This window comes from Dermacentor silvarum, chromosome 3, assembly GCF_013339745.2.
Source record: "Dermacentor silvarum isolate Dsil-2018 chromosome 3, BIME_Dsil_1.4, whole genome shotgun sequence".
NCBI classification, from domain to species: domain Eukaryota; kingdom Metazoa; phylum Arthropoda; class Arachnida; order Ixodida; family Ixodidae; genus Dermacentor; species Dermacentor silvarum.
The window spans coordinates 40,231,110-40,246,684 of record NC_051156.1 but is presented as its reverse complement, the minus strand read 5'-3'; the positions used below and the strand labels follow the sequence as shown (position 1 = coordinate 40,246,684).

Sequence of the window (15,575 nt, the reverse complement as noted above, 5' to 3'; positions counted from 1 at the left end):
CCTTTTCTTTTTCGTCGCGGAGTCGCCGAATCGGTCTTTGATTTCAGAAACAAATCTGCCCCATGTCGTTAACGTTTCCTCGTGATTGTCGAACCACATCAACGCAGTATCCGTTAGAAAGAACACGACGTTCGATAGCTGAGAAGCGCTGTTCCACTTGTTGGCTGCACTCACCCGGTGATAATGGATGAGCCATTCCTCGACGTCTTCGTCCGGTCTTCCGGCGAAGAGACGCGCATCTCTCAGTTGCTGAACAGAACTGGTCGGCGCAGCAGTCGGAATAGGCCGTTGTTCGTCTGCGTCGTAGGACATGTTTAACTCCGGTGTATTCGGTGGGAGTCCAGCAAGGCGACGGCTCCGTCGAAGAACTTGTGGTTCAGCCTCCGTCTTCGGGTGTCGATTACCCCGCACCTTCCACCACAACTGTTACGAAGAGTTGTGAAGAAATGGTTTTATTTTACAGGAGATGGGCGATGATCGGAGCGTGATCGTAGCGCAGTCCGGCCTCTCGAGCTCTTCGTTCTCTTCGTCTTCTCTTCTCTCTTTTTGTGCCTGCATTTCGTATCCGTTACAATATGTTAATCTACTTGATCAGTGTTATATGAGAGTTTAACATTAGAGAATTAGGCCTGGGTATTCTTGGGCCAGGCAAGACACCTCCACGTTTTATTATTGTAGTGAAGAGGAATGCCCGGTGCTGCAGCCACATCGCCAGTCGTCGGGGAGGCGCTGCCAACGCTGCCTGCTGCTCGCGTTTCTTGTCCTTTGTTCACATTAGATTTTGGTGGCGGTGTTGCGGTTTTTCCCAACCTGGAATTACGCAACCCAACTCTGCCGTCCGTCATGCCTGACTACGCCAGCCCGACATCCCAACCGATTGCACGAGCCATCGTAGGTGCCGGTGCCCAGCGTTAGTGAAAACCTGACAGCTTCAGCGGCACCGGTGAGAAAGACGTTGAAGTTTGGCTGGAATCGTATGAAAGAGCGAACACCACCAACAAATAGGACGGGCCCCGAAAGCCCACCAACGTAATCTTCTAATGGGCGTCGCCAAGCTGTTTAAAAACCACGAAGCCGATCTCCTCACGTGGGCTTGCTTCAAAACCGGCATCGCGCAAGTTGTGTGTGTGTGTGTGTGTGTGTGTGTGTGTGTGTGTGTGTGTGTGTGTGTGTGTGTGCGTGCGCGTGCGCGTGCGCGTGCGCGTGCGCGTGCGCGTGCGCGTGTGCGTGTGCGTGTGCGTGTGCGTGTGCGTGTGTGTGTGTGTGTGTGTGTGTGTGTGTGTGTGTGGGAGGGGGGGGGGGTATTCTGTAAGAGCCCACTTAGTGGACTGCCCACTTCGGCTGTCGCCATTGGCTCCAGCGGCACGAGTGAGAAGGAGACTGGCTGGCTCCTCGCTCATGCCGGTGGAGCCAATCGCAACAATTAAAGTGGACAGTTCACTAAGTGGACTCTTGCAGAATACCCCTCTCGCGCTGAACTCTTGCGCTGAACAACGCCTACGTAGAGTTACTGTATATGCTCCGTGCTGTATGCTCCGTAGGGAGCATATACAGTAACTCTACGCCTACGAAGCCGATCCCAGCAAACTGGTGAAACGTTCACCAGCTACATAGAGGACATCGCCGACATCTGCCGGCATGTCCACTCGACGATCGCGGACTCAGACAAGGTACGTCACATCACGATGGGCTTTTCCAACGATGCCTTTCATATGCTGCTGTCCAAAAACCCTGGCGCAGCTTCTCAGGTCATTGAGCTTTGCCAGAGTTTCGGCGAACTCTGCAGACAGTGTCTTCTCACGGGTCGCCCGCCTGTGTCTGACGAATCCCTCGCGGGCATTGGACAATGGCGCACTCCTGACAACCGGCCAATATGTTTTGCGTGTGGTCAACCTGGCCACGCTGCACGATTTTGCCGTCGCCGCGCAACATCCTACTATCCGTAACTTCGACACCGAATCATATGTTTCACCATACCCACCGTCCTCCGCACCTTTATTCACGGACCACCGACCTATTGTTGACCGCCGTTCGCCATCGCCTCGACGCCGCTCGCTTTCACTGATGCGTCGAGGTCCTTCTACGCCGGAACGGGAAAACTAATCGCCGCAGGTACAGAGGCAAGAACTGCGTCACCCACGAGCAGACTAAGGCCTCTCCCTTCTCCGACTAATGTTACTGACTTATATGTGGACAGCGTTGCTGCACTCGGGCTCGTCGACACTGGTGCCGCAGTTTCCGTTATTAGTGCCAAACTTTGCTGTTAGCTCAGAAACGTTACGACACCACTGTCAAGCATATCCCTTCGTACTGCCAGCAAATACCGCATCACGCCTGCAGCTGCCCGTACTGCTAGTGTTCCCATTAACGGCCTCTACTACATCGTCGAATTTTTGGTGCTGTGTTCTTGTTCCCCCGATCTTATTTTGGGCTCGGACTTTCTTTCCGCTAATAAGGCCGTCATCGACTGTTCTTGTGCTGAATTAGAATTTCACACGTGCTCCGATCATTGACACTCGTGAATTTAAGATGAAGTATTTGTGTCCGAAGACGTTACAATTCCACCGCACTCCTCTGCCCTTGACACGGTGTTGCCGATGCAGGCGCGTTTACGCCCTTACCCATTTTCATTCCTAGGAAATGTTTCCCGTTGCCTTTCGCTCTTTTAGAAGTTCATGCCGGCGTCAGCAGACTGCTCGTCTCCAACCAATTTTTATGTCCCCTCACTTTGTTGCATGGGGAGTACGTTGGCCACGTGCCAGTGTGTCGACCCTGCGGCCATCATTGACATACCAACTGGTTCCATCGCCACTCATGAGGTCCCAGTAGTGACCTGACGCCCCGCGCAAGAGCCAACTTCGCCCGATGTTCCACATAGCTCAATCTTCGACACGTTGACTGTTTCGAAAAAGCGCCCAGCTTCTAAGCCTTCTCGACAAGTTCCGTTCAGCCTTCGACTGCCAGCATGTTCTCTTGCGCCGCATGTCAACTGTGTCATTGCATCGACACGGGCACGAACGCGCCACTGCGACAAACACCATTTCGTGCATCCGCGACAGAGCGCCGTGTTATCAACAACAAAGTAGCTGACATGCTCAAGCGCGGCGTCATTCAGCCTTCGGATAACTATTGGGCATCTCCCGTTGCTCTCCTTAAGAAGAAGGATGGATCGATTCGATTGTGTGTCGGTTACAGTCGTCTTAACAAAATACCTTGTAAAGATGTTTACCCTATTCCGAGAATTGAGGACGCCCTTGACTGCCTCCAAAGCGCGGAGTTCTCGTCTATCGACTTACGCAGCGCTTATGGGCAAGTCCCCATGGCACCAGAAGACGAACCTAAAACTGCCTTTGTAACACCAGACGACCTATATGAATTTCTTGTCATGACTTTCGGGCTTTGCAACGCCCCTGTAACATTTGAGCCTATGATGGACAACCTTTTGCGTGGTCTCAAGTGCAAACCTGCCTCTGCTACTTAGACGATGTGGTCATCTTTTCACCGATTTTCTCACCCATCTCTCTAAGCTGGATGAAGTGTTACAGTGTCTAACTGACACCGGCCTTCAGCTCAACCTGAAGAAGTGCAACTTTGGCGCAAGTCAGTTCACCCTTCATGGCCATGTAGTATCTAAACACGGTATTGTTCTTGACGCTGCCAAGCTCCATGCAGTTGCTGATTTTCTCGAACCGTCCTTCGTAAGAGAACTTCGCAGCTTCCTTGGCCTCTGTTCTTACTTCACCGCTTCATTCGGAATTTCGCCTCTATTACCACTTGCTTGAATGAGCTTCTACGGAGCGACTTGAACGATTACGCCTGGTCGGCCGCTTGTGACGATGCCTTCCAAGAGTTGCGTCATCTACGAACCTCGCCGCCGATACTGCGTCACTTCGACCCCACAGCTCCGACCGAAGTACACACCAACACCAGCGGTGTTGGACTCAGCGCTGTGCTCGCGCAGCGCAAATCCGGTTTCGCCAGTCAGTCGTTGCATGCGCAAGCCGCACCCTCACCAAAGCAGAGATGAATTATTCCGCTACGGAGAAGGAATGTTTGGTCATAATCTGGGCACTTGATAAATTTTGTCCCTATGGCTATGGTCGCCCCTTCGACATAATTGCAGACCACCATGCACTTTGTTGGCTGTCCACGTTGAAGGACCCCTCAGGCCGATTAGCTCGCTGGGCTTTGCAGTTGCAAGATTTCGGCGTGCGCATTGTCTGCTGGTCTGGCCGCCGTCATACCGATGCCGACGCGCTTTCCCGTTCACCCGCGTCAACCAAAAGCGATCCCTGCATATCTGTTGTTCACCAAGTGCATTTGTTCCCAGCAGGCTGCGACATGGCTTCGGGGCAACACACAGATGCCTGGATTATTGCTCTAATCCGCTTCTTTTGAAATTCGTCGACTCTTCCTCCGCCTTCTGGATCTTTGCGCCGTCAAGCTTCTCACTTCAAAATGCGGGATGGCCTTCTGTATCGCAGGAATTACGTATCTGACGCCCGCAAGTGGTTGCTGGTCATACCTCGACATATTCGTGGTAAAATGTGTTCTGCCTTCCACATTGACCCGCAGTGTGCACATGCGGGCGTCTTGAAGATGTACAACCGGCTTCGCTCCAGGTTTTATTGGCGTGGCATGTACCCTTTGTGTGCAAGTACATTCGGTCGTGCCCTGAGTGCCAACGCCGCAAGGTTTCAGCTCAGCATGTCTCTCGTCCCCTCCAGCCAAGCCTGTGTCCTGTTGGGCCCTTCGATTGCATTGGCATTGATCTGTATAAGGACGCCGTCCGAGCACGGCTTACGGAAACGTCGGATAGTCGTCGCCATCGACCACTTGACGCGATACGGAGAAACAGCTGCTCTGCCTGATGCCGCAGCTCGAGATATAGCGTTCTTCCTCCTGAAACACATTGTTCTACGTCACGGCGGACCTCGCGTCCTTTTGAGCGATAGAGGACGTGAACTCGAAAACCCGCTCCTTGCTGAATGCCGCATCGTCAATCCTACCACCACCACCTACCATCCTCAAACTAATGGTCTGACGGAAAGATGTAACCGCCCCCTTGGCGACAATCTGTCCAAATACTGCGCCTCTGATCACACTGATGGGGACCTCATTTTGCCATTCATCACGCAGGCCTACAACGCTGCAGCGCAGGTGACTACAAAGTATTCCCTATTCTACCTCGTGTATGGCCGCGAACGTTCGACTGTCGTCGACACCATTCTTCCATACAGACCAGACTCATCCGAATGTACGCCCATCTCTGAAGCTGCCCGCCGCGCCGAGGTATGCCGTCAGCTCGCCCGTTCCTTTACAGCCGTCGACCAATGACAACAAAAATCTCGACGTGACGATGATCACCCACATTGTCACTTTCTTCCGGACTCCCTTGTGTGGCATCGCTCATCCAAGCTTTTCTCCAAATATCGAGGACCCCTACCGCGTCGTAGCGCAGGCATCGCCTGTGTACTAATTGTCGGGCCTGTCACGTCACCTAGGGACCAACGCTGTCGTGGTGGTCAAACCATCCACGTACAAAACCTGAAGCCGTATTACGACCCACTGATACTATGGGCGTGTTCCAATTCTGACCAGCATCGGAGACTGTCTACGTAGACAGCTAAGGAGAGAGACAAGACAGCTTCGAGGTCATGTAGTGGAACGCGTTTCGAGCCGTCTGGATGACGTATGGAAGACGATGATGATGATGATGATGATGATGATGATTTATTGGCATCCCCTTTGAAACGGGGCGGCGACAAATAGACGCGTCTGCGACGGCACGCCACCTCGCGGCGACAAGAAAAAGTAGAGAAAAGCATGCATTATTTCTGTATTTGAAGTCCTTGCGCCGATGTGACTTACATTAAGGGAGTAGGAAAGCACGTCTACATTTTCTTGTGCGCAGATGACCTTCCTGTGGGCTTTCCAAGCATCCTGCTCAACCGCAATCTTGTTTAGACAGGAAAGTACCCTGCAAAGTTTATCACTTCGATGTTGTCTTCGCGAAGCTGTCTACTTTGACGCCTTCGTCAGAATTGGAACAAGACTTAAGATGGCCGCTGTCCACTTAGCCGTCTACTTTGTCGTCTTAGGCGAGTATTATAAGACAGCCTAGGTTCACCATGAGTCGCAAGGATGGCTCCTTTTGCGAAGGGGGCGATTGTAGTGAAGAGGCCCGGCGCTGCAGCAACGTCCCCAGTCGTCCGGGAGGCGCGATCTCGAGATTGCCTGGGCTGCTCTTGTGCCATGTCCTTAGTTCACATTAGAATATACGTTTTCAAGCCCTCAGTACAGTGCTTGAAAAGCACTAGCACAGCTTTTACTTCCTAAGCTTGCACAGTTTTTGTTTAATCTTGGTGCCAGACAGTAATCGTTATTTATGCAAATGCATTTCTTTGCTTTAACGTTGCGCGCTGAGTACTGCCACGTCGCGAACGATATGCGCGTTATCAGCCTGACAAAGCATTATTATTCAAACGTATAGCTTCACTGGCTTTACTCAACAATAAACAATAACAAAACATAGACGTTTCGCCACCTATGCGGGTGGCATCGTCAGTACACAAATGGCGTCCCATGAAAGAGTACATCAACTTATATCTTGCCGTAAAGATCCGGCAAAGGACCACGATTACTGTTGCATGCATTTTGATTATGACGGATGAACCATGATTCGATGAATTTCCTTGGGCCCCATCGTTGTTCCCGTGCCAGCGTCGTCACATTATCGAAATCGAACACGTGTCCTTTCGTCAGGCAGTGATCGACTAATTCCGTCTTGGCACGTGTTGAATGTGTGGCTTTGGTGACGTCCCTGACGTGTTCCTTGATGCGAGTATGACGTCGTCGCCCGGTCTCACCGATGTAGCATGCATCACAGTCCGTGCAGTTAACTTTGTACACAACTCCGCTTTGTTCGTCGGAGGGGGTGCGGTCCTTTGGAACAACGACGGAGGGGGTGTGGCACGGGAACAACGATGGGGCTCAAGGAAATTCATCGAATCATGGTTCATCCGTCATAATCAAAATGCATGCAACAGTAATCGTGGCCCTTTGCCGGATGTTTACGGCAAGATATAAGTTGATGTACTGTTTCATGGGACGTCATTTGTGTACTGACGATGCCACCCGCATAGGTGGCGAAACATCTATGTTTTGTTATTGTTTATTGTTGAGTAAAGCCAGTGAAGCTATACGTTTGAATATGAATTCCCCTGGCTTCTGGAACATTTTTTCAAAGCATTATTAGCACGATGGTAGCGCGCCCAGCGTTTACAATCAAGGAAGTTTAACCTCTTATAGCTTGAATTTTATTGCCCAAGCGGAAATTTTATTTGCAGTTGCAGATGCCAGAAAGAACATTCAAAATTACTCTCACATGGCTTGCTACCTTGGTTTAGGCTTGTAGGCTCATTTAAAGACAGCTGAAACAGGCATCTAGCACAAAACAATGCATTTATATGCGAGTGTTTCCAAATTGAAGAAGCTCATACGTAGAATGTACCTGTATGGCATGTTGTTGCAGTCAGTAGAAATATGGGTATTGCAGAAAGCGACTTCCAACTTATGCATCTGAATGGATGCAGTCGCAAGAATTTCTTGGCATCTTTACCCTAGTTTGAAACGACACCCGCAAAACTTTTGTTTTTTTTTTTTTTAGTCAGATGGCGACACGCTGAAGCGTTTTTTTTCTGGGTGACAACGCGTGACGTCAAAATCAGGATTTATCTCGTTAAGCGTCCCGTTTGTACTTATCAACTAAGATTCGGCATCTCGCGAAATCGCATCAACATGCTAGAAGAGGTTAACGAAAGTAAGACAGGGGACGATTGTTTTTCCGCAGCAGAATACGCATCAATGGGTGCAAACGTCAGCCAGCGGTTAATGAAAGGGAAAATTTCCATTCACCCGATCATTGCATGAAACTACAAAAAGAACACATCAATTTTTGTAGCGAAGCTGTTAAGGGCTCACCTTTCGACCGTCGCGTCCGGCAATAGAAAAAAAAAAAACACCGCATATCCACGAAGTGAATGAGCCCTTGTGCACCGCAGCGCACCTAGCAGTCTCCATGCCAACCAGAGCTACGGACAACGGACAACGAGAGACAAGGCTCGGCCCTAAGGTGCTTCACCCCTCAAAAACTCGCATTGGCCTTATGCTGTATGTACGAGGGAATGCGCGCGAGGTCGAGGGACGCGCGCTTCACGGGGAGCGAACGCACGGCGGAGAGCAAACGCGACTTCTCAGTGGAAGTGGAGTGCTGGGCGAAGAGGGCGTCGAGGCACGCGAGACTGTGCGTGTGCGTGCCCACTCTCCCACTGCGGCGCATGCGCGCAGCCCTGCCGGCCTCTGCAGCCCACTCTCTCTGGTGGTGGTGGTGAAAACTTTTATTGAACAAAGAGAGAGGGTGAAGCCCGTGAGCTCCATGAAACTAGGTGTCATCCTTAGTCCGGGATTTGGCGCTGAGCCGTGCTCCCTCAAGGGCTGCAGAAGATAGCGCCAACCTTTCCCTTTCCCTCAAGAACCACTTACCGTCATTGGTCGAAGCCGCCACTCGAGCCCGTTGGACCAGAGCTCGTTGTTTCTCTAGTCCGGAGCTGTTGAGCACGGTCGCCTCCCAGTCCTCTCGAGTTGGGTGGGGAATAGGGGATAGATTGGGATTCTGTTGGCAGGCCCAGACCATGTGATACAGATCTGCCAAATTACCACAGTGCTGGCATTGCCCATTGATTTTGGGATCGAAATGCTTTACTATAGCTGGGCAGAGCAACGTATTAGTTTGGAGGCGCCGTAGGACGCGTTCTTCAGTTTTGGATAGGCCTTTTGCCGGAGGGGGGTACACCCGGCGCTGCTCGCAGAAGTAATGTCGAATTGCACTGAACCGTAGTAGGGGAGTAGGACATTCAGGCTGTTTAGGGCAACAGGGAGGTTCCCGGGGAATAAGTGCGCGGGCTGCTGCCTCTGCAGCTTCATTACCTCGAAGGCCCTGATGGCCTGGAGTCCAGATTATTCGTTTTGGTGCGGGATCCCGATCCCTGATGCAGAGTCTCAGAATTTTGTTGGCTAGCGGAGAGATTTCCCCTGCCAAGTAGTTTTCACAAGCCCTTCGAGAGTCTGTGAGTATGCATTTGGATTGAGGGTGTGCAGCCGCCAAGGCGACAGCGACTTCCTCTGCTTGGTTTATATTCGCGGCTCTAAATGAGAGTCCGTCCACCTGAGTTCCCTGATGTACAACCGCCGCCGTGTAATATCCCCTGGGCGAAGGTCCGGCTACATCCACATAGTAAACCCCAGTACGGGAGCCAAGCTGTCTTTCTTGCGCTTTGGCACGTGCCTGTCTTCGTCCTTCATGTGTTTCTTTCGTCATATTACGAGGGAGTGGGGGCACCCAGAGTTTGGTGCGCCACAGCTCTGGGATGCGCTCCGTGTGTTCAGGTTCGCAGTTGTGTTGAATGCACAGGCGGTCCAGCAGGCGACGCCCCGGGGCGGTCTGCATAAGCCGTGTGTATTGATTTGTGAGGTGCGCCTCCCTGAGCTCCTGAATAGAGTTAAGAACCCCCAAGGCAGATAGTTTCTGATTGGAAGTGCTGATGGGCAGGTCTAAGGCGCGTTTGGGTACTTTCCTGAGGATTACATCAGCCCTGTTCTCGTCGTGTTTAGTCATTCTTAAATACGGAGTTGAGTAAAGAATCCTGCTGGTTACAAAGGCGTGGGCGAGCCGAAGCGCGTCCCTACCTCGTAATCCCCCGCGTTTGTTTGAGACTCGGCGGATCATACGTCCTACCTGTTCCCCTACTTTGCTTAACTTGTCCAACGTAGTTCCGTTTTTTGTTCTGTTATTTATGAGAAGGCCTAAGATTCGGATCTCAGAGACCACCCGAATGGAACTCCCTGATAGAGTCAAGTCCAGGGTCGTTCTGTCTTTTACGTTTGCTCGGATATGTAGGAGTTCGGATTTAGCTGTAGCGCACTGCAATCCGCATTGAGTCGCGTAGGCGTCCACGATGGAGGCGGCCTGCTGGAGACGGTCTTCCATTTCGCCTATACTGCCCTGATTTGCCCAAATTGTGACATCATCAGCGTATAGTGCGTGATGTACCCCCTCTACCTGTGCCAAAACCTGCGGGAGATTCATCATAGCTATATTAAATAGTAACGGGGAGATGACCGCCCCTTGCGGGGTCCCTCGCGTACCCATTTTAAAGGGTCCATGTTCCTCATCATCTATGCGGAGAATCGCCAGCCTATCTGAGAGGAAGTCTCTGATATATGCAAAGGTTTTCCTACCGCAATGAGTGTGGCTTAAGTTGGTCAGAATGATCTCATGTTTAACATTATCGAACGCACCTTTAAGGTCGAGAGCAAGAATTGTCCTGTCATTGTGTGTCGAATAGGTGGGTTGGATGATGTCTCGATTTAGTTGAAGGAGGACGTCTTGTGCAGACATATGTGGCCTAAAACCAAACATGGTATCCGCGAAGTATCCCTTACTTTCGAGGTACGGAGAGAGGCGGTCTCTAACCATGGCTTCCATGAGTTTGCCTACGCACGAAGTAAGTGATATGGGCCTGAGGTTGTCTGTACTAATTTGCTTGCCGGGTTTGGGAATGAAGGTGACTAATGCTGTTTTCCAATCGATTGGAAGCGGTTCGCCGTCCCAGATCGCGTTAATGTATTCCAATAGATGCCAATAGGTATCATCCGACAGATTTACTAGAAGTGTTACAGTGATATGATCTCGGCCCGGGGCGGTGCCCCTGCGCATTTTGCCCAGCGCCGCTTTCAGATCATGCATGGCAAATGGAGCATCGAGTTGATGGTTTTCCCTGCCCGCGTATTCGTATGCAGTCTTGTCCGGGTCCAGCATGCGGCATAGGTATTTATCGCAAAGAGCATCGGCTAGCTGGGAATTGGTTCCATGAAAGCCTTGCAAGGCCCGGCGGAGCTGTTTTTGTGTTTCTCCTCTGGTTTGCGTGGGGTCAATGAGACTGCGGAAAAGGCGCCATGCGCCCTTCGAGTTCATCTGCCTAGCTACCGCATTGCATCGTTCTGTCCAGTTTGAGTCGTTGAGTTGGGCCGCGTATTCCGCCGCTTGCATGCTCAGCTCAGCTATTCGAAGTTTGAGCTTGCGGTTGAGTTTGTTTTTCCGCCAGCGTTTGGTTAAACTCCTGCGGGCCTCCCAAAGATGGAGGAGGTGATTGTCTACTGCAGGAATGTCTTCCGTGGTCTGTAGGGTTGTGACACACTTCGAGTTTGTGGCAGTGAGTTGTTTCGCCCATTCTGTGTACCCACCCGCTCCGAAAACAGAGGGGATTGCATGAGAGCGAAAAGCTGTCCAATTTGTAAGCTTGGCTTGGCTCCACGTTGTGCGGGCCACTTTAGCGGAAATAGTGATTTTGAGGAGACAGTGATCGCTACCGAGTGTATCGTCCAAGTTTTCCCATGTTGCATGAGATATATTTTTAACCAAAGTTAGATCCGGGCATGTATCCCGGTTTGCAGAATTTCCAACTCTAGTGGGTTGCATCGGGTCTGTAAGGAGCGATAGACGGAGCGTGGAAATGAGTTCTGCCAATTTGCGACCTTTGGCGATTTCGCGAGTGTAGCCCCAATGGTAGCTGGGGGCATTAAAGTCACCCACGATCACTAGTGGATGCTTATCCGCTTCCCTAACTGCTTTATAAAATATTTCGTTGAAGACGCTTCGCTTGCATTTGGGGGAACTGTAAACATTAAGGACGTATACGCTAGGGTCTCGTCTTTTATTAGGTAGGATGTTGACCATCGTGTATTCATGCCCCTCCGAGAGATCGAGGTCTATCTGACGAGCGGTACACTCCTTATGTACGAGAATACAGGTGGACGTACCCCCCTGAAATGAATTGTATCCAGGCAGTTTCGCCTGCAGTCCGGTTTCTTGTAAGGCTATGACCGCCGGCATTGAATTTAGGGTCTGCAGGTAGAGATGGAGAGTGGCCCTCTTTTTCCCATCTCTAAAGCCCCTGCAATTCCATTGGATAAGCTCTAATTTCGCTTGTTTGGAATTTTTATGATTAACTTTAGAAATGCCTGCCATCATGAATTTATTGTTGAGGGGGTGGCATCATCACCACTGGGGCCTGCGTGGGAGCCTGAGTAGGCATGGAAGTCTCGATTTGATGTGCAATGGGTTGCTCCATAGTGCCCTCGGATTCAGAGTTTGCCGGGTTACGATGAACAATTTTGCGTCGACGTTGTTCCGGCATCTTAGTGCTAGCTTTGATTTCCTCCAATTGGGGAGTGAGCCAATTTTGGATGGTCTGAAGTATGCTGGCCGTGAGTATCGGCACGAGACTCTGCTTCAGGTCCTGGATCGCTGCCTGGACTGCAAGGTTTACCTGTTGTGGAATAATGTGTTCCACCATAAGTTTGTTTTGTTCCATTATCATTTTGTTCTCTTCCTCAAATTTTGTTGCCAGCCTGCTAAGACGTGTCTCTATGCCCTCCGAGTTTGTTACGACGGTTTCGGTTTTCGAGACGCTTGTATAACCTGATAGGTCCGACCCAGACTCCTGTTCCTCGTCCGAGCTGGCCGAGGCCTGCATAGACTCCGGCTCCCTTCGTTGTGGAGCCTGCATCGCTTTCAGCGCCTGATTTTCGCGTTCTAGAGTGGCAATTCGTTTTTGCATAATTTCTAGCTGTTTGCTGATTTCGATTTCGGAAGGGGAGGGGGAGGTGGTAGCGGGAGGCTGAGAGGCGACCCCTGCCCAACTGCTCACCTTTTGCTGCGGGCTTACCAGTGGGGGGAAATCCCCAGCCTGGAAGGTAGGCGGCTTCGACCTCGGCCCGGCCTGTACATTGCTCGGTTTGGGCTGTCCAGTCTTCCTTTGCTTGGAATTATGTGGCTTGTTTACGCCATTCGCGGGAGGTGCTGGTCCCCCTTGTTTGTGGTGTCCCGGTTGTCCATGTTTCAGCTGGGGTGGAGTGGGCTTCCATGCCTTTCTGAATTTTCCCACACATTCCGCAGAGCCAGTGAAGTGGTTTCCGCCGCAAATGAGGCACTTGGGTTGGCAGTTGTGCTTCGTTGGGCCTGACGGGGTGATGTTCACATTCGCACCACAGTGAATACACCGCTGATCGTCCGGGTTGGGGCACGCATCCGCTCTGTGGCCCAGCGTGCCACACCGGTAGCATGCCGGAACCGTTTTCTTGTAGTAACGCACTGGCACGTTTTCGGAACAGTAGTGAATGAATCTTGGAACGCGACGTCCCTTGAAAGTCACCACTGCGACGTTAGATGTTCCTAATTTCCGCACGTACAGGATTTCGCCGTCGATCCATTCGAGCTTGTGCCGAAGGGATTCCGAGGTTTCGGTGTCTGCAACGGTGATGACGCCTTTGCAGGTTTCTCCAGCCGATTTTAAATGTCCGTGAAACGGTATTTGGCGGTCCCCGATTGTCAGCGTGACGTCCCCGATAAGCTTCGAGGCCAGGGCTTCTGTATTCACTCCCACAACAACGATGTTTTGATCCCATACCGGCCACACGCAGACGCCAGCGTTCGCGGTACTACCGGTGAGGCCTTGCACTGCGGTGCCGATCCCGCCTGGACCGAACGCAGCACGGAGATCCACGTTAAGTCTTGGCTTGAGCACAATGACCAACTCATCTGGCCGGATCCGAGGTGTTTGTGTCGGCTTCCATTGCACTTGCTGCCCTCCTCGTCTTGGAGAATCGGAGGCAGCGCCAGCTGCGGGAGCCAATCCTGTTTTGGGAGCCTGTTGCTGGGCGGCTGGCGCAGAGCCCGTTGGCTTCGTCTTGGCGAGCTTCTCTTGCATTTGGCGAACCATGATCTGAAGATATTCATCTTCTCCGGGTATAGGGTCTTGCCGTGCTTCCGCGGCCTCGAGTTCCATCCTCTGCGTCGTGCTGGGGTCATTGCCTGCCTTCGCGGCCACCGCCATGGCTAGGGAGCCTCGGCGTTCGCCCCGCCGGCGTTTGGCTTAGCCAGGCTCGTGCGTGGCGTGAGTTTCAATCAGTCGTAAATTGCTGAAAAAAAGGCCCACCTGGACAAATATGGTATCCAGAGGTTCCTGGCAACTTCACGGAGACGGTGAGACCAGTTTCGGGTGGATGTAGGGCAAATTTTCACAACACTCATCGATTTCCGACGGAGCCGACGTGGCATGCGTCCGACCGCCGCGTCTTGACAGACGCGTCCCTCTCTCTGGGCTCTCGCCCGCTTCTCCCCTGGCAGTGTCGACAAGGCGTTTCGGCGTTCGTCACGTAGCCAGCGTTTGGACAGCGGTTGTGTGCGGTCACAAACAACGTGGTTCGTGTGACGCCAACGCTGTTTGTGTGACCGCCAACTGTTGTCGACGGTGGCGACGCCTTGCCCGCGTTCGCACCGAACGCGCGCGGCGTTGGTGACGTGTTTATGAAGGACGTGCCAACCTATGCCGTACACCCTATGGCGTTGTACCGTAGCGACCCTAAGGCCATGGTCCCTGTGGTCACTACACGAATGAAAACCACCGGATTATATTTATTTCTCATTCTGTACGCGTTCAAATAACCAATTAAACCATCCCATCTTAATAGTTGTAATTGGAAATACATAATTCCCACCATAGTGCAGCTTTGCTGGTCTTCCACCTCCACCCCAGTGGACGGGCTGACATTGTTTATTTTTTCTGACTCTTTTGTGCTGGTTTGTGCTTCTGTTCGATAAATGATAAATTTTCCTTTCATGAACCGTCCTCCCACCTGGAGGGCTTCCCCAGAACTGATTTGACATACTTGGTGTTCATGCTCTTCGAGTTGTCAATCAATTCGCCCTCACTGTGCGATGTGCTGGCCTCCCGGTTAGCTTAGGTGGTAGAGCGAGAGCCCCAGAAAAGCGATGGTCTCAGGTTCGACCAAATTATTGTCCAGCGTTCTCTGTCCAGCTGTAAACTTCTTAGCAACATAGCGATTCAATCAACTGAACTCTTGTCACACATTATACTTAACAGCGCTACCTGTTTTGGCGACATGGACGTACAGAACAATCAATACATGACGGCGCCTCAAAACCATGGTAGGCAAGAGCTGCAAATGCGCATAACCAGCTTTGATGCCTTAGTCAGACCGGTTTGCTCTGTAAAAGTACAGAGCTCTCGTACTCAAGGCAGGATATTAAATTACTGCGGCCGTTTTTAGTTCAGCTAGTTGACTTATACCTTTCTGTGAATCAGCACACACTCACTCTTACGCAAAGAATGGAAGAAAGAGGACTTCAGCAATCCGGTGCCTTCCTTCCACTCCACGCATTTCATTTCACTCTGCGCCGTTAAGTTAAATGGTACCTGAAATCACCAGATACCTTGTAACTGACAGCTTGTTTTTTTTTTTTCTCTCTTCTTGGGGTAAGGGATGTGGTGGTGCGCAAGTATAACGTATTGCTGGTAACGCAGGCATTACCAGCAAAGTAAGTTGTGATAGAGTTCGATTGAATGCAACTTGTGTAATAGGACTCCTATTTCATTTTGGCCACTACAGTTTTTTTTATTGTGCACACAAGTCTGAGTACACGAGCATCCGTC

At 51.4% G+C, this 15,575-nt stretch overlaps 1 protein-coding gene across 1 annotated transcript in view; it reads right to left on the bottom strand.

Annotated features, from left to right (window-relative positions):
- The window catches only part of LOC119443797 (uncharacterized), a 454,815-nt gene that overhangs the window by 348,872 nt on the left and 90,368 nt on the right, over positions 1–15,575 (bottom strand). The gene's annotated exons all lie outside the window — the stretch shown is intronic.